General features: G+C 42.2%; 1 long non-coding RNA gene across 3 annotated transcripts; it reads left to right on the top strand.

The window, feature by feature from the left end:
* Nucleotides 1-2,836: 2,836 nt before the first annotated feature.
* LOC121828877 (uncharacterized) lies at nucleotides 2,837-24,635 on the top strand. 3 transcript variants are annotated; one of them, XR_013050807.1, is made up of 7 exons: nucleotides 2,837-6,799; nucleotides 10,354-10,505; nucleotides 16,208-17,704; nucleotides 18,389-19,210; nucleotides 20,629-20,790; nucleotides 22,301-22,439; nucleotides 23,566-24,635. It is a non-coding gene; the product is annotated as an uncharacterized LOC121828877 (long non-coding RNA). The 3 variants fall into 3 exon arrangements; XR_013050806.1 differs by lacking the exons at nucleotides 22,301-22,439; nucleotides 23,566-24,635 and having other exon boundaries at nucleotides 20,629-21,511; XR_013050808.1 differs by lacking the exons at nucleotides 16,208-17,704; nucleotides 22,301-22,439; nucleotides 23,566-24,635 and having other exon boundaries at nucleotides 20,629-21,511.
* Nucleotides 24,636-25,584: the final 949 nt, after the last annotated feature.

Raw genomic sequence — 25,584 nt, 5'->3', positions numbered from 1 at the left:
GTGAAATACATCTCCCCTGCACTAGAATGGCTAGACTTGAAGACTGTCAATAGCAGGTGTTAGCAAGAGTACAATATTACTGTTGCTCTGACAGACTGCTTGGTTGTGTCATAGAAATTCAAACCTACAAATACTCTACAATCCATTGTCCATTCTTAGGTATTTATGCAAGATAAATAAAATGTATGTATTCAACAAACGTGCCCCAACTATTCTCAGCAATACCAACAGAAGCAAAGCCTAGAGAAGATACAAGTCCTTTTCTTCTGCTCTTCATCTTCTATTCACCAAGAGTTGGATAAACAGACTGTGGTAACATAGAGTGGAATACTACATGGCAGTTAAATACATGTGCTATTGATCCCCTCGGTAACACAGATGAACCTGAACTACAAGTGCTAAGTGAAAAAAGCCAAATTCCAAGGTCAGCATACTATATGACTACATTTATATGACAGCCAAAATAATAAACTATACAAACAAATGTACCTAATTAGCAGTTTGCACAAGTTGTGGGTAGAAAGGAGGTTTATCTACAAACAAAAAAATATACAGGGGCCTTCTAGAATGTGGGGGATAGGTGGGGTGATGGGTCTCCTTGATTCTAGGAGTAATTAAATATCTACAGTAAGAAACACAGTTTGAGCATGTGTCTCTACGTGCACATGCATGTGTGCAGATGCACAACCATATGGGTACTTGTGTGCATGAAGGTAAGAGGCTGGCATCTCAGGCCTTCCACAATCAGTCTCAACCCTTGCTTTTTAGAATAAGGTCTTGACTGAACCCAGCGCTGACAGACTCAGCAAGCCTAGCTGGCCCATCACGTCCAGGGATCTTCCCATCTCCACTTTCCCCGTGCTAATCTAGCCACCATGCCCAGCACTTTACATAGGTGCTGGGGATCAGAACTCAGGTCCTTGTGTTTGTACAACAAGCACTTTACCAACTGAGCCATCTCCCCGGACCCCACATCTGACTTTTAAAACACACAGCTGCGGGGGCATATTTGCATTGCTACAGATGCGAGATGTGAGCGCCTTCTAAAGCAGACATGACAATCAGGTCTTGAATAGTGGATTTTTAAAAAAAAATTGGTTTCCATATCAGTACCCGTGGTTCTCACGGCACTGAGATGCACAGTTCTAAGTTTACAGTTGCTTGCACATCAGTTCCTTCCTGCTACCTTACACACTGAAATAATAACCGCCACATTGCCGCAGTGTATATAACACTATCTGTTTTAGTTCTCTGCAGCTTGTCGGGTAGCTGTGGTCAGCTGACTGGGCTGAGAGCAGCTAGGCATTTCTGTGTGGGGCTAGAGTATCAACCAGGTGTTCTCTTCCTGTGGTGGTGGCAGAAGCGCAGAAGAATTGCAGAACCACAGTCGCACACGGTCACTCCCACCCAGGGACAGGTGGGAAAACAATGCTCAGGGTCAAGGCAAAAATAAAAGGCTGGGTAAATACAGTCCAGCCACAGTGAGGCAACACGGCAAGGGACAGGGGTGGGGGGGACCCCCGATGCAGTCCACCACTGCTAAGGACTTTGGAGAGAGGGGAATGTCAATGTCATTTGTTAAAATTCCTGTTTGGGCCGGGTGGTGGTGGTGCACGCCTTTAATCCCAGCACTCGGGAGGCAGAGGCAGGTGGATTTCTGTGAGTTCGAGGCCAGCCTGGGCTACAGAGCAAGATCCAGGAAAGGCACAAAGCTACACAGAGAAACCCTGTCTCCAAAAACCAAAAAAAAAAAAAAAAAAAAAATTCCTGTTTTGGCTTTTTGCACTCAAAGACTCATCACTTCCAGCCTGCACCCCCAGCTGACAACACGGAAACTGAAAGGCTGCTCGCTTCCGGCAGGCGGGGTCCTCACTCCCACATCTCACCGTCACCACCTATCTGGGTCTCATGAACTTTTCAAAAAAGTCAAATGCCCTAAAGAAGTGTTCCAGTATTCCTGAGTTCTTTTCACCTAGTTTCATCGTGAATTCTGTATTTGGATAATGTGAATTATAACTACTCCTTTATAGCGGCTAAACATTCAGTAAATATTTATTGAGCACTTCTGTGTGGAAGCACTGCCCAGCTGCCTGTGGGCAAGCACCACTAAGCATTCGCACAATGACAGAAAACTATGAGTGCCTGAGAGGATGTGGACAAACTGGAGCCCTCATGCATTGCTGGTGGGAATGTAAAATCTCTAGCCTCTTGAAAAACAATGCCCTGGAAAATCACACAGTGTGAGCTGCAGAGATGACTCAGTGGCTAAAAGCACTGGCCACACAAGTCTGACAACCAGAGCTAGGGTCCTTGGAATCCACGCTAAAACACAAGTATCTGCAATCCCTGCATGTCTACAGAGAAGAGGTGGATAGAGACAGGAGACCCACCAGGAGCCCGCGGACCAGCTAGCCTGGCTTCCGTGGCAGTGAAGAAACCCTGTCTCAAAGTGGAAAGGAGAGGATCTACCCACAAATGATGTCATCCGACCTCCACATTCACACTATAGCATATGCATGCCTGTCCCCCTCCCCGCCCCCCCCCTCTCTCTCTCTCTCACACACACACACACACACACACACACACTCACATGCAGAATAACCAACCATAAGAGCACTACTGTTTTGAAAGACTTAAAAGTAGGATCTCAAACTGTTTGAGTACCTATGTTCACAGCAGTATTTGTCATGGTAGTTACAAAACAAACAAAAATACCTCAGATATCCCATCAATGGATAAATGGATAAACAAAGATGGCAAGTAATGTAATACAATCAAGCTTTTAAAAGGCAAGGAATTTAAGTGTTTTCATTCAATTTTTTTTAATTTTTGAGATTATAATATAGTTACATCATTTCTCATTTCCCTTGTCTCCCTCCAATCCCTCCCTTACCTGTATACATAAAAACAACCTGTTCGGTCTGCATGATGTTACTTTTATGTATGTTTTCAGGGCTGACCATTTGGTACTGGATAGCCAATGGGTCTTTTCTGGGGAAGTCTATTTCTCCCACTCTCAGCATCCATTCCTTGCCTGCAGCTCTTTGTGCAGTGTGGAAGCCTCACTGGCTTGCCCCATCATATTAGTATGTCTACTATAGTTGTTCTTATTCAGCTCATGTGTAGGCAGTCATGCTGGTGAGACTCTGACATTCCTAGCAAGTTTCCAAAGGAAGGAAGCAACCAACAACTCTACCCATATATGAAGCCAATGAACCAGGATGACCATCAGAGCTAGGTAACCCTAAGGGTGCAGTAGTGGCATGCATATCTTGGTAACAACCAACAGCTCTCTAATTGGACATAAGACCAATTCAAGAAGAGAGAACCCATACCTGGTACTAGAAACCTAGCCAACTACCCAGGGCTAGTGAAATCATGGCTCTTCAGAGGAGAATCTGCAACTGCCACTCATTAAACCAGGATAATCCCTATCTATATTCTAAATGTTTGTCCTTATACCCACAGGTAAGTTTGGTCCTCATCCCATATTAAGAAAACTTCTCTTTGCAACAGATGGAAACCATTACAGAAAACTGGAACAAATCAAAATTCAGATTTGTGGAACCCAGTCTTAATGGCTACATCTACAATATAACTTCCACACCTAAAACTTGGGGGTCATTGCAGAAGAGGGGCCAGAAATACTGTAAGAGTCAGTTGAACAGGGAGTTTATTGTGAGGTTGTGTGTTCTAGGCATGGCATTTTGATGTGTGCTACAATGTGATTAAAACTTGAATTTGTTTCATTAAGTGAAATTAGTCATGCACAAGAGGACAAATACTGTATAAATCCACTTACCTGAGCTACATAGAGGATTCAGATTCATGGAGACAGAAAGTAAAATAGTGGTTACAGTGTGTGTGTGTGTGTGTGTGTGTGTGTGTGTGTGTGTGTGTGTGTGTGTGTGTAGAAGGGGAGAAAGGAGAGTTATTATTTAATAGATACATAGTTTCATTGTGAGAAGCTGAAAAAGTTCAAGAGATGGAGAACAGGACATCTACATCATTCCCTGCCCCCAAGGCTCAGGCAACATTGCAGAACACAACACACCATGGAACATACATGTGTTATGTGACAATTTCCTCTGAGATCATGCATTCTATCTTAGAGGGAAGCTCATTAATACTAAAGGGAGGCTGTTAATAATTGGGAAATAACTCAGAACTCTCAGGAAATCCCTGAAATTAACCAGATGCACTAGACCCCCTCCCTCTCTATGTTTAAATAAACAGTAAGAACTTCCAAGAGACCAGCCAAGCTGCCCGAGTCACTCTATCACCTGTCACTCTGCCTGCACGCTGCACAGTGAGCTCTAAATGGCCAGGGTTTGTGAGCTGTCGTCCATGCTGGGGTGGGCTTTCAGCAATACAGCCACCTTTGAGTTATCCCCTGTGCCTGTGAGTGACCCCTGATGTTCCTGAAGTATTCCTAATAAACGCATTGTGTCACCGAGTTGTATTTGGTGGTATCCTTACTTTGGTCCATCATCACTTCCCATCTGGGGTGAAGAGATGTTTGCTCATGTCTCCCCAGGGGGAGTGTCATACAATACTGTAGGAGCCAGGACAAGTGGTAGAGTGGTGGAGAATGCCGGCTTCCAGTCATGACATAGCCACTGTGCTTCTGAACTCACAAAAGCTGAGGTTACCTGAAAGAGCTACAAGATATTGAACCTGTGGGCAGCCTATCATGAATGGGGAAAGGAGTTCACAAGTCCTCACCCCTTCCTAAGGATATATAGGCAGTTATGGTTGGTGGAGGAGGGAGGGGCATTCTCTTCCAGTGGTATAGCCACTGGTAAGGTGCCTGTGTTCCTATAAACAAGCCCTCACTCATATAAGCAACTCTAATGTAACTCATTGGGTCATCAAAAAAAAAAAAAATCCAAAAGCCTTAGGGGGACTGCTTGGGAAGAGGAAAAGGATTAGCCAGAGTGGAATGAAGATAAATGGGGATAAGGAGGTATATGTGTGGATACACTCAAAATACAGTGTATAAGTATATGAAAATCCCATTGTGTATAATTAATATAAACTAATAAAGACAAATGTATATACATACATGGTAGCTCTCAATTCCCCTCTGTTATGGAAACTCAAAGAGAGGCTCTAGGGAAAGGTAGAAAGAACAGAGAAGAAATTCTAAGTTTTGAATTTAAAATGAAGCCAAGAAGTGAGAAGGAAAGAAGAGAAATGGTCAAGAGAGTCAAATGATGTCAGACACCTGCACAAGCAAATCAAGAGAGAGAGAGAGAGAGAGAGAGAGAGAGAGAGAGAGAGAGAGAGAGAGAGAGAGAGAGAGAGAGAGTGCTCATCCTCCACTTCTGAGCACAGAGGAAGTGATGGTGGGTGAGGGGACTCAAGCGCATTCCTCAAGGAATGTGTCTGAAAAGGGAGCACGGGGCAGGAGCAGGGATTGAAGACACAGAAAGTTAATAGAAGTTATTTCTTAGGAGAGGGAAATGTATAATTTATGAAGAAAAGAATAAAAAAAAACAAGAAGAAAATGCCTCTCAACACAGGAGTAAGTTATTGTATACTGAAGGAGCTTCACTCGGCTGTCTTTGAATCTCAGTAGCGGGACCTCCATTTGAGCAGCCAACTACCTGGCACCTCTTACTCCATCCTCAAAGTGAGAATAAAAGCATTGTCCATGTCATGTCACAGATTTGGCTGTAAACAGAACAAGAGTTATACCCATCAAGTACCCAGCACAGTACTATTAACGACTCTCAACACTGAATGCCAGAGACAATGGATCTTGGAGGAAGTAGGGAGGGATGAGATGGCACCCTCAGAGAGGTACAGATGAGTCCTACTCTTGTCCAGCAAGGAGACGCAGTGACCTTGAGGTGGAAAAGCCAGCCCTGCCTAGCTGCTCAGACTTCTTTTCTCATCTTGCCCTTGCAGGAACCTCTCACTTCAGACAGGCTAAGGTTTCATACAACCTTCCTGAACATTTCTTGAGCTTTCCAGTTCTAGAATTGTTTTGCCTCCTAGCTTCTATTTCTATTCAAGCTACTCTTCCTTCAAGCCTCACCTTCAGCTGAGTTGACTCCTGTCAAGCATCCCCCTCTCCCTCCTCCCTCCACCAGTCGTGGCCAGTAGAACCCTCAGGAACAGCTAGCCCACAATGGGCTGGGCCCTCTGACATCACTAATTAAGAGAATGCCCTACAGGCTTCCCTACAGCTCAACCATATGAAGGAAATTTCTCAGTTGTGGTTTCCTACCCTCAGATCATTGGCTATAGCACGTGTCAACTTGACATTAAACTAGCAATGGGAAGAGAGTGAAATTCACAGCCTACGAAGCTTAAAAAGTTCATTATAGGTTCATAGTTGGGATCATAAGAGAGAGCAAGAGATTGGGGCAGATTTCCCGAATAGTACGAGTGGTTCAAGAAATATGGCACAACAAGCTGATAGTCTGGGAATTTTATAGAATTTAGTAGAAACGAGGGTAAAGCATGGGGAGGGGTGAGCTGGTAGTCCAAGGGGCCCAACCATGAGGTATCCAGATGCCTCTTCTCAGTTTCAGCCATGTGTTTACATATAGCTTCCACACAGAGATAAGAGGTAACATGGAACCAGGAACTGGAACTCTCTTCTTGGCATTCCTGGCCTTCAGCACGGACATTCTTAGAACTGCTGCTTTGGGCCCTCTGCCCTAACTGTTCTCATCCCTTGGAGACCTCTGCACAAAAGTTGGAAATGTAACACCAAGGAAAGTTCTGGATGTGCAGGAGCTTGGTTTATACTTCCTGGTTTATTCATCACTCAAAAAAGACACAGTGAGTGAGTCAAATGGGCAGAGAGAGGCCAAGGGTGGTTTAGAGAAATTTTGAGATTTTCCTTGAGGAAACCATAGAATGCCCACAGACCCTCCCTTTAATGAATCTGAGTTCAAGCTGGGCTGGGGTGAAGGATAAACATGGAGAAGTTTTGCCCAGTAGAGCATGGACATTTCTTGATTCTGCTAAATTGGTCTGTTTTATGTCTCATTTTCTTCTCTTACTTCCCCTAAGGTTTGGCTAGGGACTTTACAACTCAAAGTGGAGCTTCTCCCTAAAGCCCCTGATCTCTCCCACAGCCTGACTCTGTCCTGAAAGAGCCATAATCCCTCTGTACGTGGACTAGAAAAAAATAAGACTCTGTTTTAATGGCTAGCTTTGAGACCTGTAAACTAAGAGAACAGTCAATACTGCAAGTGTCAAACCAGGCTAGTTTGAGTTCAGGAAATATATTCCAGGAAATAACAGCTCACTTTTCCTGTGGGCACAGAGTGAGGAGCTGTTGGAATTAATAACTGGTCCACAGAAGCCAGATGTTTAGACAGAAAAACTTCTAAAAGAAATTATAACATAAGTGTTGGGGCTAGTATCGCCCAGTAGCATTACTGGGATTCTGGAAAAGGTCTATATCAGTCTCTCCAGAGCAATGGCTACTGGCTGTACATAGTTACTGAGAGCTTGATGTATAGAGACTGTCAAAGAGGAACTATTTTATTATTTAATTTTATTACAATTAATTGAAATGTAGTCATGTGGGATTCCTCACCAGCACTTTAGGAAACTGTAGCCGGAAGTTTTCCTGTGTCCTGCAGCTACTCAGTCCCAAGTAAACACACAAAGGCTTATACTAATTATAAACTGTTTGGCCTATGGCTCAGGCTTGTCATTAACTAGCTCTCAACTTAATTCAACCTATTTCTATTAATCTATGTTTTGCCACGTGGCTTCATGGTTTTACCTGTGTTCCATTACATCTTGCTCCCCCGGCAGCACTCAGTGTCTCCTTTGACTCTACCTCTACAATCTTTCAAATTTCCTGCTTCACTGAAAAGTCTTCCAGATACTCTAGGCCTATAGGCTGAAGACAGATGCCCCAATGTTACAGAAGAACTTTGGATGACTGTTCAGGCAGCCAGATTCCCTATCATTTCTAGAATCTTGGAAGTTGCTTGCAATGCACTTCTTATTTACTCAGATAATATTATAGCCTTCTGGGGTCTTTGATGGAGTTGAAGACTAGATAGTTATAATTATAGTTTTCCTTAATTATGGTAAAAGGTAAATTAGATATAAAACTTTAGACTCACTAAAATAAGATAGATGATAGAATATTTTCTTTAATTTTGCCAAATACAAATAGAATAGATATTGTAACTGTAATTCTTACTTGATAACTGTTTTGTTATATGTAATTTTACTATGTTAAAGTTAAAAGTTTCCTTTTGATTAGACAAAAAAGGAGAAGTGCTGTGGGGTAGTCTTTCTGTACGCTGTGAATATGTGTTGCTACCATTGGTTAATAAAGAAGCTGCTCTGACCTATGGCAAGACAGGTTATAGCCAGGCAGGAAGTCCAAGCAAAGATATAGGAAGAAGGAAGGTGGAGTCAGGAGAGATATGCTGCAAGCTGCTCAAGAAGCAAGATGTGAAAGAACCAGTAAGCCATGGGACACGTGGCAATACATAAATAGAAATGGGTTGATTTAAGATATAATAGCTAGCTACCAATAAGCCTGAGCCATAGACCAAACAGTTTGTAATTAATATTACAAAGGGAGAGATTCATTTGTTTATAAGAAACAACCCTGGCAAGGAAGTTACATGAGTGTCTGGTGGATGCTACCTACTCCTAAGTCACTGAATTACACCAAAACTCAGGCAAAAATTTATTTAAAACTCCCAGTAACTCATTTGAGATTAGTATACATGCAGAATAGAGACCAGCTCCCAAGAGAGGTGAGGGCACTCTCATTTGGTACCATAGTTACCAGTCTAAAGGCAAACAACTAAATTAAGATTGTTGCATTTATCTCTGAATAGGATGTATGCATGCCCAAGTGTGTGATTCCTGAGTAGTATGTCAAATAATAAAAGGTGTAATTTAATTATATTAAAAACCAATTTAAGATTTGAGCAACATCTGGCATCCAACTTTTGGGGCACAAATTCATAAAAAAAAAAAAAGCTGCTTGCCTGTGCCCCAGGCCACAGCTACATGCAGCCGGACTTCCTACCCTGCTGGTTAAGTTTTTGCTGCAGCCTCTCTGCAGCAAACTCCATAGCTTTTTGGGCTCAACAAACCACAAGAGTTAGCTACTTTCACATACTTTCCCCATGCAGATGATGGATCTTTTGCTTCTTTTCTCTCTCGGTGGGTTTTGGCTTTCTCTGGGCCCCCTCCTCAGGCTGCTGCCACATCATCATCTAAATCATTGTTGTCAGCAGATTTGGTGAGTCAATGAAGATTTCTTAAAAAGAGGAATTAGTTAAAAGAAAGTTTTTTTCACCACAATAAAAAATGGAAACATTTTTACAATGGAGGGTGTTTGGTCTCTGATAATACAATTGATGGTCTGAGAGTGGAACAATTAAATGAGAGGATAATTAATGTTGATGGGATTTATGTAATGTCAATTATAAATAGTGTTTGTTTGAACATATTAATAGTAAGGATTTGAAAAAGAATTTTTCTACAACCTGGCAACAAGCCAAGGAAATTATAAGGAAATGTTTAACTTGTTCTTTATCCAATCAAACTCCACTTCTTGCAGAAGTAACCCAAAAGGTACTCACAGAATGAAATCTGGCAGATAGATGTGCTTCATTTTGTAGAATTTGGAAAATCAAAATATGTACACCACACCAGTGATATCTATTCAGGATTTTAATGGGCAACTGCTTTGAGTTCTGAAAAGGCTGAATCTATAATCACACATTTGCTAAACATTATGGCCATCATTGATATACTTGTACAAATTAAGACTGACAATGCTCCAGCATATGTCTCTGGTAAAATGAAACAGCGTTTTGCTTATTACAATATAAAGCATATTAGAGGTATACCACACAATCCTACAGGCTAAGCATAGAAAGACTAAATCAAACTCTAAAGAATATGCTAAATAAACTGAAAGGGGTAACAAAACCCCCAGAAATAGATTACATAATGCTTTATCATCTTGGAATTTTCTAAATGCTAATAAGAAAGGAACAACAGCTATGAAGAGACATTAGATAATTAGAAAAAAAAACTACAGAATTAAATCAGCCTGTATACTTTAAAGATGTGCTGACCTCAGAATGGAAACCAGGATATGTATTACATTGGAGATGAGGTTTTGCTTTTGTTTCCACAGAAGAAGAAAAGCTATGGATACCATCAAAATTGATAAAGGTTCAATTTGAACAAGAGAGGTGATAGTTCATCAACCAGCATGACCATTCAATTTAAATTAACTTATACAACTAACAAAAGCTTTTTATTTGATCAGATATAAATTGCCAAAAGGGAACCTCCCCAAAGTTAGGGTTGTGGAAAGGTTTTGTTTTTGTCTTTCAGGAGATAAAAGGCTAAGGAATCTGAAGAACACTGGATAAATGAGACATCTGAAGAAAAAGAATGAATCATCCAGAAAAAAATTTCTCACAAGAAAGATTTTCTGCAGTGAACCATGACCATGCCTAATAGCTACCTTTGAAGTCTTTGAAAAGGTGATTCTTTCCCACAGCAACAGTTTCACTTTGGAGTATGATAATGCCACCAAACTGACATACACCACCCAAAGATTGGCTTTGGACTACAAACTACTCAGGACAATATCAAGATGGCTAGCTGAGATGATACAGTCTCACAGACTACTCCAATCAGGACTTGACCACAATCCTAAATTTTCTTTGTGTCCACATAAGACTACCAGTGCCCCCAATCAGCAGGAAGTAGCCTAGAAAACTACACCCACATTCCCCAGAAAATGGACTATGGATGTTTGTCTTAGTTTAGGGGTTGGTTAAAAAATTGTTATTGGTCATAGTCAATCTCTTTCTAAAAGAAGAAAGGGGGATATGTTAAAGAAATGTATTATATAGAAATGATAGGATAAAAGGGTAGATTATTGAACATACTCTGAAAAAAACAAATTATAGAAGTGATATGATAAAAGGGTAGATTATTGAATCTACTCTGAAAAGAAAAGAAGGAGAACGTAGTCAGAAGGTTTCTCCAGTCCCGCCTGGCCCTTCTGTTCCACAGCCACTTATAATATAATCACTCAAAGGCTTAATATTATTTATAAACTGTATGGCCTATGGCAGGCCTCTTGCTAGCTAGCTCTCATGTCTTAAATTAACCCATTTCTATTAATCTATGTTTTGCCACATGTTCCGTGGCTTACTGGTCTGTTGGCATGTTCTTTCTCCCTTGGTGGCAGCTGGCATCTCTCCAGATTCTGCCTTTCTCCTTCCTGTCTCTCTCTCTTTTCCCACCTGCCTTTAAGCTGCCTTGTCATAGGCCAAAGCAGCTTATTTACTAACCAATGGGAGCAACATATATTTACAGCATACAGAAAGATATCCCACAGAAGGAGAATATGGATATAATAAGATAAAAAGGTAGATTATTGAATCTACTTTTAAAAAGCAACTACCAGTTTTAAGTATTTTACAGTAGATCGGATTTTTGTATATTGTATACAAATTTTGTATATTAATACAAATTTGAGATTATTTTTGTTAGAACATACTGAACATATGTTTCTAAGCTTGTTCAAGGTATTGTACCTATACAATTCATTTAACAATGTAATGCAATTTTCTAGTCCTTGAAAGCTTTTACCAACTAATTAGTATATAAAGAAATGCAAGTTAGTAGTTAGTCATTACAGCTGAACTTGTAGTCAGGTTAGGTATGTTTTCAAGGTCAAGAAAATATATTTTAGATAGACAGGTCATCTTCAAACACTTGAGAGATATGTTTCAAACATACAGAATATGGCTTTTAAAATGTTTTAATAACATAGATTCTTTTTTATGACAATGAGACATGTCTGCTCCCAACAGCACCAATCTACTTCAGAGAAGATGATGGGCATCAAAGAAACTCCATATTGAGTTTACTTTCTTTGTGGCAAAAGTTAGCCACTGGGCAAGAAAGTGCCCTTACCTCGACTGCTGACAGTATGCTGTCCAAAGCAGACAAGCAGAACACAAAAGAAAGGACTGTCAAACCTTGCCAAGACAAAGTAGGACAGCCCTTCAGAAAATCCTGCTTCACAGAAAAGTTGGTCAAATATGCTAGGCTACAGGCTGAAGATGGATGCCCCAATGCTACAGAGGAAACTTGGATGACTATTCAGTCAGCCAGCTGTTCCTGTCATTTCTCACATTTTTGGAAGTCGATTATTTGCACTTCCTGCTTACTCAGTTAATATTATTTCCCTCTCATTTCCAACTCTGAGGGAGTTGAAGATTAGATAGTTATAGTTACAGTTTTCCTTATTAACAATCTCAGAAAAGAAACTAAAGAACTGTAAAGTGTGTAAATCTGGAAGATATCAAAAGATAGTATTCAGTTGGTAATAAAAATTAGGACAGAAAGTGAATTAGGTCAACATTTTGGACTCACCAAAATAGGATAGATAGTGGAGTATTTTCACTGAATTTGTCACATGTTTATGGACTAGACATTGTTAATGTAATTCTTGATTATATATATTGTATATACTTACTGTACTGATTGTATATAGTTTTTCTTATATTATAACCTTTTTTTTATAACCTTCTTTTACTATTGTAGACAAAAAAGAGGAATGTGGTGATATATTGTGTACCCTAATAAAATTTGCCTGAAGATCAGAAAACAGAACAAGCCACTAGATTAAACATAGAGGCCAGGCAGTAGTGGCACACACCTCTAATGCTAGCACTTGGAAGACAGAGATCTGTCTGGATCTGTGTGAGTTCAAAGCCACCCTGAACTACATGAGATTGATTCAGTCTAGGAGAGAAACAGAGCCAGGCAGTGGTTGCACACACCTTTAATCCCAGTACTTGGGAACCACACGCCTTTGCTACCAGTATTGTGGGAAGCACACACGCCATTAATCACATCACTAGGAAGAAAGTGATGGCTGGGCCGAGAAAGGTATATAATATGTGGGGAAACAGGAACTAAAACCTTTTTCTGAAGCTTTTTGTCTGGAAGGCTTTCGGCTGAGGACTCAGAGCATTCAGTCAGAGGATTTGTGGAGTTGGCAAGATTAGACATGGCAGTGGCTTGTTCCTTTGTCTCTCTCTGATCTTTCAGCATTCACCCCAATATCTGGCTTGAGATTTTTTTTTTATTAAAAAGACAAATTATAAATTCATGTTATAATATATAATAAATATAATGTCATTTTATTGATTATAATTTAATTATAAAGCAACACATTCAACTTCTTCTAACTACTAGCACCACATTGTCCTCAGTGGGTAGCTAAAATATGCCTTAGCTATCAATTACCTCAAAAATGCCATGTAACAAACCATGCGCAAACTCACTGGCTTAAAACAATATGCATTTACTATTTCATGTGTGAATAAGTCAGCAGTTTAGGCTGTGGTCAGCTTGGTGATTATCCTGTTCTCTGGAGCTCAAGCACATGTGTGGTAATTTCCTATTAACTACAGAAATTGGCATGATTGGGTCATGTGACTTTTGTTTCTCCACAGTGGCTTGTGTTCACCTAGAGTTGCTTTAGACGCAGGGCTCTGCCAGCTTTCCCAGGAGCCCTAGTAATGTGTGCCTCAGACCTTATCTAGAACATCAGAGATAAAATGAGATGAGTGAGGGTTTCTGGGCAGCTGCTTCTGTAACAGCCTGACAGGGAGGAAGATACTCTAAGGCAGTGGTTCTCAACCTGTGGGTTGTGACCCCTTTGGGGGGTCACATATCAGATCTCTTACATACAGATATGGTTGTGGGGGGTCACACAACATGAACTGTGTTAAAGGGTCTCTGCATTAGGAAGGTTGAGAACCACTGCTCTAAGGCTCTCTTATTGAAACAATGGACCCAGGAAATTGGAATTATGCTACCCAGGGGGAGAGAATTCTGAATTCACTTGGGGGAGAAGAGAAAGCCTGAAGCCTGGCTCAACCAGAAGAGAACCCTCCCCCCACTCCACCCCACACCCTGCCAAAGAGAGTTACAACTTGTCAGTCAACCTGACAAGGATGGGCAGGACCACACCTTGACCAGAGCTGCTTAGATAAGCCCTCTACTTAAAGCTTTACCTCACCTCAGGACCTCAAAGATGTGATCCTAAATCCAGCAGCATGTCTATGTGATGGGCTTAGGTTAGCAGGTAAGGCTACCTGGCCCAGAACTACAGGAAGTTGAAGGCAGATGCCCAGCTAGGTGATGCTGGTGCAGTCACCTGGCTGCCAAGAACTGTACAGACAGGAATTCATAGACAAAGCTCCATGCCCACAAGATGACCAAGAAGGCTGGCAGTTCTGTTAACAGTAATGAGGCCTGGCCCTTGTCCCGACCTTTTAAACATGAACACAAAACAGCTCCGTGCCTCCTTAGCACAAGTCCCTGCTGATGCTGGAAGTCCCCAGACAAAGGGATTCTGGGAAATGAAGATAGTGGCATCCAGACAGTGCCTTTCATTTTTACGGCTGGCCTAATGTAAAACCTCAACTTAAAGTCGAAGAAATTAAGCAGTTCAACAGCCTCAGTCCTGGAACTCAGCCCTTCTGAACCGACCTGTGACACTTTAACTTTCATTCCCTCCCCTCTCCCATGTGCTGGATCGCCCACCAGAGAAGAGTAAGAAAGACAGCTGGCCAAGTTCCTCAACTGCTCCCACTAACTCAGCTTCCTCACACTGTGGTGGGACCCCTGAGGTACATCCTGCAAGCAACACCCCAGAAGAAAGTCCAGTTCAATTAATCCCAAGAGCTTGGTCGGCCCTTACATCTTACTAAAGTCACTAAATCAAAAGCCCTGTGCCCAAGAGACAAGTATCAACAACTCCCCTCTGTGGTTTTAAAAGACTTATCAACCCGAGGCAGGGAGGTGGGGCAGGAGAAGTTGATCAGTGTTGCTGGGGACACATCACAGAAGCACAAAGTTTTAAGGTTAAGAGCCGTCTTCAAAGGTATTGTCTAAATTACTCATTTGAGAATGAGGTCAACATGGGAGAGTCTCGAGCAGACAAAGTTAATTCTTTGTCACTGTGAATCTTTCCCCACATCGTTTGAAATGCCCAATCTTTGTCTGCTGAGGGGCACTGGGGGGGAGGAGAGGACAGGTAATGGCCGGGGCTCATCAGAACAGTCCTCAAGTCTTTTGCATCTCTGGGTTCAATTTCCATGTGCAAATCTAAGATGTAGATCCTAATAAAGATGTTCTCACTAAAAAAATAAAAATAAGAAAAAAAAAAGTGTTAAGCCAAGAAGAAGAAGCTGGATGGACACAGGGGGCTACACAGTGCATAATTCTATTTATATAAAGTTCAAAAGCAGGCCAAATTAATGTAAACTGTGAAAGGAAACCAGAGAGTGTGCCTTCAGGCAGAGGGGTAAAGTGGACTAGAAGGGGTCTATGGAAACTTTGGAGAGGGGTGAGTACGTGCATTTGTTGGTGAGGCATCTGACACCTGCAACTTATTTTGAATGACATCAAAAAATGGACAGGCCAGTGGGAAGGTTCAGCAGGTAAACACACTCTCCACGGAAGTTTCACAAGCTAAGTTGGATGCCAAAAACCAAGTAAGGGTAGAAAAGGAGATCCAGTTCCACGGGATCTGTCCCACACATGTGTTGTGTCACAAATATGTCATACACACACAATAATAACAACTATACATTTTAGAAATAAAATGAGTTGGGTGACTAGGCAGAAATGTACAAAAAAATACATCAAAATGTTAATTGTAGAATGTAGATAGTAGGTATATAGTTCAGCCTAGAATTAAATCTTAGATAAATGCCAAATGCTGGCAGGGCAATAAAGAGTAAAGAAATTGTTAGAAACAGCAACAAAAGAATAGAAAAGGTATTGTCACCTGTGAGGAAGATATCCACAAGCAGGCCAGACATTCAGAACATTAGATATGGTTATTCTGTTGAATACATCAAATATAATCTTTGATGAGTTCTTGCACTTGCTAAGTACTATGTTATTACCTTAAGTTGAACACTTTTGCAAGCATTGTTCACATCCCATTAAGAATTTCTCACCATTTCCTCTTTCAATGGCTCTGCATCAGTCAGCTGTAACATGGTGTGCTATAGAGTAAACCATTAGAGTCACCCACAACAGTAAACAGTGTTGCCCTGCATATGTTTGTACAGTGTGGCCAGGGACCAGGACAGGTGCTTCCTGTGGTCCAGGCTTCATGTGTCTCTCTTCTTCCTTGGACCAGCAGGCACCTTGGGTCATGCTCTTCTTGTGATGATGACTGCAAAAGAGAACAGGACATTCTACATAAGTGCATCTCAAAAGTGCTCCACCATCTGTGTTAAAGTTACATTTTCCAAAGCAAATAAAAATGCATGCAAACAGTCACAGGTACCTATATACCCAGACCTGGAAATGGAGGATTCGTCTCAAACTTATTATTTATCATTGTAAGACACTCAAGGATTATTTTATCTCAACATCCAGGGAATGGGCTAGAAACCCTTTTCTTCTATCTGTTCACTTGAATGGACTGTCCATAGCTCCCACCATGAAGTAAAAAAAGAATAATATTAATCAAATCTTGAGCATATAAACAGACCAACTCAAGTGGCCTATTCTGCTTTGCCTCTTCAGCTCCCCTCAGGGTAGAATCCCAAGGGAAAATTACAAAAATCTGGCTACGAGAAGAAACACAGGACACTTATTTTCCTGCTTTAGTGGAAGTCAATTAGAGTTTCAATTTCCTTCTCTAAATGTCACCTTTTTACGACATCCTGGAGGAAGAGTTGGCAGCCCTTTCATGAGGTAAAGAAGCTTCTAAAACGATGCAGAAGGGTCCAGAGATTAAAGGACCCTCTCGAGCTGTCTAAGCTTCCCAGAGCTCTCCGTTTCTATTTTGAGAGGAGCATTTGGCTTCCCATGTAGCCTCAAGTGAGCCTTTTGAATCTCCTGCCGCACTTTTCCACCATTTGCAAAAAGGGGATAATAAGGTTCGCTGCTGGCGACGCATCCAAGGTGCTCCGGAGGAAGGCTGGCTTCTGCAGGAGAACCTGGCAGCGCGCTCTCCCCAGGTGCCAGATATTCTCAGTGTCTGGTACCCCTAATTAGAGCATCTGCTCTTTCTCAGAGAATTTAGGCAAAAGGCAGAACAAATGGAGCAGAGAAGATCCCTTCCCTTGCCTCTGCCGCAAAGTAGGCATGTCAAGTTGAGTGATGAACCGTCGCCATTCTCCACTTGCAAATGCTGTGTACCCTATTTTCAAATTAGGAAGCACATTGTTGGCACACCCGAAAGGTTAAACATTCCCACTTCATTGCTGCAGTCACTAATTGGAGCTTTATCACCGTTTCTGTAAAGGGAATGTCTTGTCTGCAGAAACAGCCCCTGCCCCAACAGAGCTAAGATGTGGGGATCATCTCCAGTTTCTAAAGTTAGACTCTAAATCGCTCTCCTGCTCATACCTAACAAATACAGTAAAAAAGTAAAATTGATACTTCTTTAAAATGATGTGTGTGTGTGTGTGTGTGTGTGTGTGTGTGTGTGTGTGTGTGTGTGTGTAGGCCAGAGGTTATCTCCCTCCATTACTCATCAGCTTATTTCTTGAGACAGGCTCTCTAACAGAACCTGGAGCTCACCAGTTTGGCCAGACTGGTTGGCCAGTAAACATGAAGGATCCTACTGTCTCCACTTCCTAGGAGCTGGGATTACAAACACACATGACTATGGCTGGCTTTTTATGTGAGTATTGGGGGATCACATTCAGGTCCTCATGCTTGCATGGTAGGCACTTTACTGGTGAGCTATCTCCCCAGAGCCTTGAAAGTTTCATAAAAATTATTTTTCAATCACAAGGAAACTTATTTTCTGCCTCTGTGGACATGGTTTTCAGAGTGCAATCAACTGTAATACTAGAAAGAATTCAAAGCGGTTAGTCCTAACATTTTATCCTGGGGCTCTTACTACGGAGAGTGCTTTGAGGGTGGTGACGTGGAGGGATGAGGTGAGGGGAGCAACTGGGTTGTGAAGATCGGAGAGCCCCTATGTGGAAAACTGAATGTTGCTGTCAACAACATCTTACGGAAGGCCTTTTCTACAATAGAGAAAAGTCCCTCACTGGATTAGGAATATTTATAATCATCATCTAACACTGCAGAAGAAAAAAACCCATTCAAGCCAGTATAAAAGCATCTTTGACCCCCAAGTGTCTACCTCTACCACCATAGATAAATTCATCTAAAAGTGTTTGTTGGGCTGGCAAGATGGCTCAGTGGGAAAAGCACTTCCCCCCAAGCCTAATGGGTAAGACCTTGTCTCAATAAGCAAGAATAATCTAGCATATGTTCCTCACTTTAATAATTTTGTTAGTTTTAAATAACGGGAGCTAAACCTGTGCTCTAAATTTTCTCTCTTATTCTTTTGCAGCAAATGTTGCTCTTGAGTCATGCCTGATCACTGACTGCAGTGTTCCAAGGCATGAGACCTCTCCGTGAAGAGTGCTTCTTTGGGGAGCTGTGGAACAAAATGGCAGCAAGCATTTACAGCCATCCAGCTAAGGAAAAAAAGATGAATCCTGGGTGAGAGGGACGACCTGCTCCACAAACATTCTGCTTCTGGGATTTGAAACTTACTCAAATCCTTGCCTCTTCTTTCACACAGGGGCTACTTTCCCACCCCACCCCACCCCTGCTCCTCACCCCCACTCCTCCACCCCACCCCTGCACTGAATTCAGGAAGGAGCTCTAGTGGAGTGTCTACCACCATTTATCTGTTATCCTTGCAATTTCACCAACAACACTGACAGTGTCCACTTCTGAAGCCTCAACTTGATGGTTCTGTCTCTTCCCATGTGTCAGTATTCTCTTTTAAGCTGAGATGGTTTGTTGAGAAGTTATTTAAGTTTTTGGAAACTCAATATTATTTCCTTCCGAGACGGCAGTATCCTTCCCAGCACTTTCTGTAGGAGCGTGCTTCTTCCTCTCCTGTTAGAGGGCCTCCGGTCAGTCTCAGTGGGTCAGCAATGAAGAAGAGAAGGAAATGGGTACCAAGGCTGGCAATCAGGTACCAGGGTCCCTATGTTAGCAATTCTGAGAAGACAGAGGAGTTTCTTTTTTACAACCCATATGTAGTTTAAGACATATAACACGTTGTGGCATTTGCATAATGCCCTATTGTACATGTTTAATCCTCCCCTAGATCATTAGTCATCAATTGCTGCTGATTGGGAAAGTGTAACTAGAACATTCTGTATCCTTTTCCCTTCAGTGTGGGCCTAGATTTATGACTTGCTCTCTTCGTGTAGTAAAAATAGAGGCTTGGGAGAACTGTGTATTAGGACATCTCCTTTCTTGCTATTGCAAACCTTCCATCACCATGTGAAGAAGTCTGGGCTAGCCATATGGAAGTTGAGCAAGCTGCCAGCCATCATAGGCAACACCCTAGATAGAATTAATATCATCCAAGACCACTGTGCCCAGGTAGTCAGCCCAGAGGGAAAATCCTACAAATTTCCTATAGGATCATGAAAACAAAAATATGTTGCTACTATACACTTTAGAACAGCAAATGCTGGCCACAGTGTAAACAAAAGAAACCTTCATTCATTGAAGGTGAGGTACAAAATGCCACAGTCTTGTTGAAGACAGATCAGTTCCTCCCACTAAACCAAGAGGTGGCGCTGTAGCTCAATGGTTTAGTATTTGCCTGGCCTGCACAAGGACCTAAGTTCAATTCCCAGTACTGCAAACAAGTAAATGTGGCCAAGTAGGGTGGCACTCATCTGTAATTCTAGCCCTTAAGAGACTGAAGCAGGAGAGTTTCATGTTCAAGTTCAGCCTGAACACAAAACAACAGGAAAAATAAATTTGCACATAGTTTTACTATTTGCCAAGCAATCATGCTTACTGGCATTTATCAAAACAGATTGAAAGTATTGTATACTATTTTATTGCAGCTTTATTCTTAGCTGATGAAACTTAGAAACAACCAGGATGCCTTTGGGTAGGTGAACAGACAAATACAGCCTGGTGAATCCAGACAATAAACTATTATCCAGCATCAAAATCCAATGAACTATCCTATACAGAGAAACCTTGACTGCACATTCCCAAGTGAAGGCAGCTTACAGGACAGGAGCTTACATGACAGGCGATACAGCATGCACAAGGCATTCCAGACTATGTAACCACAAGAAGCTCTAGAAAAGGAAAAACATGAAGTTGAAAAAAATATCAGTGGTTTCCAGGGGCTGAGAGAAGACAAATAGGGAAAACACAGAGGATCTTGGGAAAATAAATGTTCTGGATGATCCTTTCCTAATGGGTACATGTCATTCTACATTCATCAAGACTCATAGACTGTACAAAACCAAGAATGTGCCCTAATGTCAACTCTGGACTTTGGGTGGTAGTGTGTCCGTGTAGGGTTGTTGGTTCTAATGGACACACCACGCTGCTGCAGGGTGTTGATAGTGGGGAGGCTGAACAGGAGCAAAGCGGTCAAGGGTCAAATGGGAATGCTCTGTGCTTTCTGCTCCATTTTTCCCGTGAACCTAAAACATACCTAGAAACTTACGTCCATTCTAAAGACTCTGTGTTACTGTAAGCCTCTGGGTTTATAATGACATTTTACATAATGTTTGTTACTTTTCCTGAGGAGATGTGCAGAAATCCCTATTCACCCTAGATAGAGAAGGCAAAGACAGACGAAAAAGAAAATGCCATCCAAGCCTAGCCTGATGAACCAATGAGATTATCGGGGTTAAGGAGCATGGATACCTACCTGCAAAGCGGCTTCATGGTGGGAAAGAAAGCCCTGGTGAAGAATGGGTGAGAACTCGCACAGCATCACCGGACCTTCCTGTGGAACTCCCAGACAACTGCATCACCCCCGTGTCCCCTTTGTCATCAGCAGTCACTTACTGGAACCCTGAGCAGGGGTTTTGTGAGCCTTGACACCCCCTCATCTCATGAGTCCTGTAACTTTCCCATCAGAGTGTGAGCTATCAGATCTCCTCCAGGAGTGCTTCGAGCCAAGGAAACAGCCAGACAACACACAGCAAACATTGACCCTGTGGGGAGGGGTCAAACCAGAACCAGAGAAATGCACGCTAGAAAAGCACGGGTGGACTCTGGTGTGAGCTCTGCCCATGCTTCTAATTAGGAGTGTTCATTAAAACCAATCCAGGATGGGTGCCATTTTAGAAGAAACACTCACTTTATCTGCCCCTGGTCTTTCTGTTGAATCCTTATTTCTAAGGGAAGGAATTCCTTCCACTGTGGCTCTCGTAGTAAAAATTCCAGTGCTTATGAGGCTGAGGCAGGAGAATCTCAAGTTACCAGCCAGCTTAAGCAACTTTAGGAAAACCCTGTCTCATAAAGAGAATTTTTTTTGAGACAAGATCTAACTATATAATCCTGGATGGCCTGGAACTCTCCATGTAAGCCAAGCTGGTCTTGAGTTCACAGAGATCTACCTGCCTCTGCCACTCAAATTCTGGGATTAAAAGAGTGAGCCATCATTCTGAGCCAAAAAGTTGTTTTGGTTTGTTTGTTTGGGGGTTTGTGGGTTTTTTGTTTGTTTGTTTTTTGTTTGAGAACTTGTAATGTAGTTAACTGGCAGAGTACTTGTTTAGCACACAGGAGGCCCTAGGTTTATCTAGTGTTTGGCCTAAGCAACTACTACAACTATGAATTCAAACTTGCTACTAAGTCCCACATTCTTCAGAGCCTGTTTTGGGTCACAAAAGCAGAATCTTTCTATGAGGGAAAGAAACACAGCAAGATGTGCTAGCAAAGGCCTTGGGAAGCTGAGGCAGAAGGATTGCCATGACCTCCACCCTGGGGGTACAGAATGAAACTCTGTCAAGGGGAGGGGGAGGGGAGGGAGGAAGGGAGGGGAGGGGGAAGGGGAGAGGGAGAGGAGAGGGGAGGGGAGGGGAGGGGAGGGGAGGGAATTCAGGTGTTTACTAGCAAAGAAGGTAGGAGGCTCTCAGCTTGAGACACCCATTCAGCATACACACGTGTCCTGCTCCAGTCACCTGACCCAATACAGTCCTGGTCATCAGTGTCAAGGAGAAGGAAAAAAGAAATATTTGCTCCCTAAAAACCAAAATGAACTCACCACCCCTGCCCTCCCTGCCCCGCCCCACTGTATTACCTCACTGTTGATGGGGAAGTGCCGCCCCATTGAAGACCAGAGACCTCCTGAGGTGTGGGACAGGGTGCTGAGAACACTGCCTGAGGAGGTAAAGAAGAAAGTTCCCTGTCCATGAAAGGCTAAAGCCCAGGCCCTGAGCTGGGGTTCCAGCAGTGGTAAGGTGTGGCTCTCTCTCGGCAGGTGTGCAAGCTGAAGTCTCCATCTGCCTCTGCTACACTCCGGGAGTTGGAGAAGAGATCAACAGAGCACAGCACACTCACAGGGAGAGCTGGCCATGGTCTCAAAGGACAGTCTCTGAGTTGACCAGAATTCCACCAAGGTCGGGAATCAGCTGTTAGCCTTATGCCTTTTGTCTTTCAATGTGCTTCTTAATTCCACATGAAAATGACAACCCAGTTAGAGGAAGGCCTGGGACTGAGCATCTATCTATCCCTGGATTGCTTCACCCCCAGTCTCCTCCCCCATCCACAGGGCAATCAGGAAATGCACGGAAAATCACCATCCACCCACACTCCACTAAGGGAAAGACAGAAATTATCTTGGGAACTTAAGCCGACACATTCAGGTTTTCCGAGTTTAAATCAAACAATGCCTCAGGGGAAAGGCCTCCCTAAATCCTTTGTCTATGACTATGTAGGTCAAAAAAAAAGTGAGGGGTTGAACTAAAGCAGGCTTTTCTACTGAAAAGGTTGTGTGTGTGTGTGTGTGTGTGTGTGTGTGTGTGTGTGTGTGTGTGTGTATGTGTGTTACTGTATTACTGTGACACTGGAACACCTTTTACCAACATCAGTAAAGTGCAAATAAAGCACATTGTGGCAAGAATGCAAAGTAGCCTGAACTCTCATAGCTTTCTGGTAGAGATGCAAAATGTAATAGGACACACACACACACTGTTGTTAAATATTTGCAGAATGTCAGGAGCAAGGGAATGTTTGTATTAAGTGGTGTACTTAATTACAGACACTAGAATCCACTCTAGTGTAAGCAGATTGACAGGAGAACCATCAAAATTTGAGAAGCATGCTGATTGAGCTGGGAAAGATCTCCCTCGGGTATTGCCAGGTCTTCGATGGTATGTTGATAGCCAAGAATAAATGTGACATTGCCAATGATTAAACATGATGTCACCCTTGTGAAATTTGAGAGCAGGTACTATGGTAACCATCACTGGTAAACCAGAACAAGGGGACTTTATGGGAAAACATGATTACAGGCACATCTCAGATTGTGCTAGCCTGATGATTGCAGCTGCTGGTGAATGTGAGGCAAACCTGACGCCATGCCTACTGGCTTATATAGGATGTTAAACAAGAAAATTAATCCCACTGAGCAACCCTATGGCCTGAAGAGAAGAAGGATATTGTTAAATAAATCTGTAAGAAGCACCTGTAATAAGAAATTGGATCCAATACTAACATGATAACATTGTGCCAATTTCTTTTTAGTGACAATCTACTGGAGCCAACCACCAATATCCTTTGGTCCAAGGAATAGAAAACCTCCCCAAATGTGAACATGCCAATGGAGACATTGTGTCTCCATTGAATTTTTGCATAATTGTCAAGGTCCCTACCTGTCTTCCCTTCAAAGTAGCTACTGTAATTGGAGTATTAATTAGAGTGGCATGTAGGGCAGAGCTGAAAGTGTTCTCAAGCCACACACAGCTCTATCATTCTGGGAAAGAACAATATTGGCTCAAGGCACTTAAGCATGACTTAAGTTTGTGGGACAGGTACTGTCCCTATGGGCTGAGTAGAAATTAGCATACTCAAACTCACCATGGTAGCTTCAGTCAATGTCCCAACTGAGGTGAGTTAAAATGCAACATGGCACTTTGAATAAAATTCTCCATGGATTCGACATGGACGTCAAGTCATGTTTACTGTAGCAATGGTTAGTAACAAGATAAATGACCCAGTGATGCTAAAGCATTTAGTTCTCAGATGACCATCCTGCACATAGAGTCCACATCAGAACTGCCCACGTTTCTGTACTGGACTCACACCTGGATGCCATTGCTCTAAGTTTACTGAACAAAAGAAGAAAAAAAAGACTACCATTCTTGTGAGAAACTGGAAGCTGAAACTAAATTCTTGAAAACTAGCTTTGTGCCCACAATTGATATGATGCTTGGAAAGTCCTTGTATTGTGTTATATGTCGCTTTACCATTCATGAGACTGAGTTACTGTGGGTGTCATGAAAGCATGGAGAAGACTGTGGGAGCTTGCAAAAGCTTGGAGGTCTGAATGAATAGTGTCCCTATCAGCTGCTATATCTCAGTCCTAATCAGTGAAAGAACAGTCTCAGAACTGAGGCTCAACGGACCATTTGAGATTAATGGCAAAAATACAGATAATGACAGCAATGTATTTAACACAGTCTGAAGAGAAGGAGAATGTTTTGTGGACTCTTTAGTTGTATATATAAATTTCAATTTGTGATTTTTTTCTATTTAGTGCCTTTTAGAGAAAATTACTTGACCAAAAAATCTGTCAGAGTATTTTGATACTCACTAAAATAAATTAAAAAAAAAAAACTTAGAGTCTGAGCTTCCTTAGAAGAAATCCCAGGGTCTGGAGAGATGCCTCAGTGGTTAGGAGCACTGGCTGCTCTTCTAAAGGATCAGGGTTCAATTCCCAGCACCCACATTGCAGCTGACAACCATATATAACTCCAGAGTCAAGTCAACACCCTCCTCTGGTCTCCTTGGGTACCAGGAATACATGATGTGTCCACACAAAACATCATTACACATAAAATAAATATAAACCTTTAAAAATAATAAACTTTAAAAAGAAAGCCCACTATGCAGTAGTCCCCACATTGTGAAGAAGCCCAGATGCACAGAGCAGCCACATCTGGGTGTTCTGATCCCCTTCAACTTATTCTTTTTTTTTTTTTTTTTTTTTTAAAGATTTATTTATTTATTATATACACAGAAGAGGGCACCAGATCTCATTACAGATGGTTGTGAGCCACCATGTGGGTGCTGGGAATTGAACTCAGGACCTCTGGAAGAACAGTCAGGGCTCTTAACCTCTGAGCCATCTCTCCAGCCCCCCCTTCAACTTATTCTACCCCAAGCATTGGACAAGATTATTGAGCCATCCTATCCTTGAATTCTTCCCAATAAGACCACAGAAACTGGAGATCAGACACACATCACCCCTGTGTTTTGCCCAAACTGACCTACTGCATCCATTAAGCATAATAAAATGGTTGGCTTAGTGGCTGTGCTGTGGAGTAGTTTATTAAACAGCATTCATAACTGGAAAGGCAAACTGCAGAATGAATGATGGATGGGCCAGTTATCCTGCAGAAGCTCTGGTACTCTGGGTATGGTCCTCAAAGGCGTCTTATGGCAAGGAAGCAAATGAATGATGTTCATACAACTTTATTTCCAAAACCAGAAAGCCAGTCCATGGGTCAGAGTTCGCCAACCCCTGCTTTAGGCAGATCAGTG

The sequence above is a fragment of the Peromyscus maniculatus genome, chromosome 4 (assembly GCF_049852395.1).
Source record: "Peromyscus maniculatus bairdii isolate BWxNUB_F1_BW_parent chromosome 4, HU_Pman_BW_mat_3.1, whole genome shotgun sequence".
Taxonomy (NCBI): Eukaryota; Metazoa; Chordata; class Mammalia; order Rodentia; family Cricetidae; genus Peromyscus; species Peromyscus maniculatus.
This window is presented reverse-complemented; position numbering and strand designations above follow the sequence as displayed.